Source organism: Propithecus coquereli, unplaced genomic scaffold (assembly GCF_000956105.1).
Source record: "Propithecus coquereli isolate 6110/MARCELLA unplaced genomic scaffold, Pcoq_1.0 Scaffold339, whole genome shotgun sequence".
NCBI classification, from domain to species: Eukaryota; Metazoa; Chordata; class Mammalia; order Primates; family Indriidae; genus Propithecus; species Propithecus coquereli.
Window position 1 is genome coordinate 167,898 of NW_012149052.1, and position 820 is coordinate 168,717.

An 820-nucleotide genomic window follows, 5' to 3' on the forward strand; every position below is an offset into this window, starting at 1 on the left:
GCATTAATTCTGTAGATCACTTTAGGTAGTATGGACATTTTAACGATATTGATTCTACCAATCCATGAGCAAGGTAGGTTTTTCCATCTGTTACATCTTCTACAATTTCTTTTTTTAGTGTTTCATAATTCTGCCTGTATAAGTCTCTTGCATCTTTCGTTAAATATATTCCTAGATATTTAATTTTCTTTGAGGCTATTGTAAAAGGAATTGCATTTTTGATTTGATCTTCTACTTGATTGTTGTTGGCATGGATTTTTTAATTTTAACATTCTGCAGGTGAACTTATTTTGTTTTAAGTGGAGGTGATAATGACAGCAGCAATGCTTTTTAGTCTCCCTGAACTTCTTCATAAAAACAGACAGAAGAACTAAACTAGGATAACAAAATCAAAGACCCAGGAAAAATATCCCCAATAAAACCCAGCAACAAAATATCCCCACAGCTCAACAAACCAACTCAAGACAGCTCTCTGACTCACGTGGTAACAACAACTGCTGGGAGAAAGCAGTGGGAAAGTCACCAGTCCTTTCATAGTTCTGAAAAGAGACGAACCCAAAATCATAACAGATAGTAAGAAACTTAGTCAGTTGAATAACAGGAACTGAATAGAAAGTTTCCAAGGTTCCAATTTAAAAGTGAGTGTAAGAGGACTGGTATAAGACTAGGTCTACGGATGCTGGAGCAGTCTGGAGCCTGTAAACCTTCAAAACTTACAAACTCAGATTCTTTTCCAAGACAGAGCCCTTAGGAAGGGCTGTGTAGGAAGCAATGTGAACCGCAATTCAGGAATAGCCATCAGGAAGAGTAGGCTATCTGC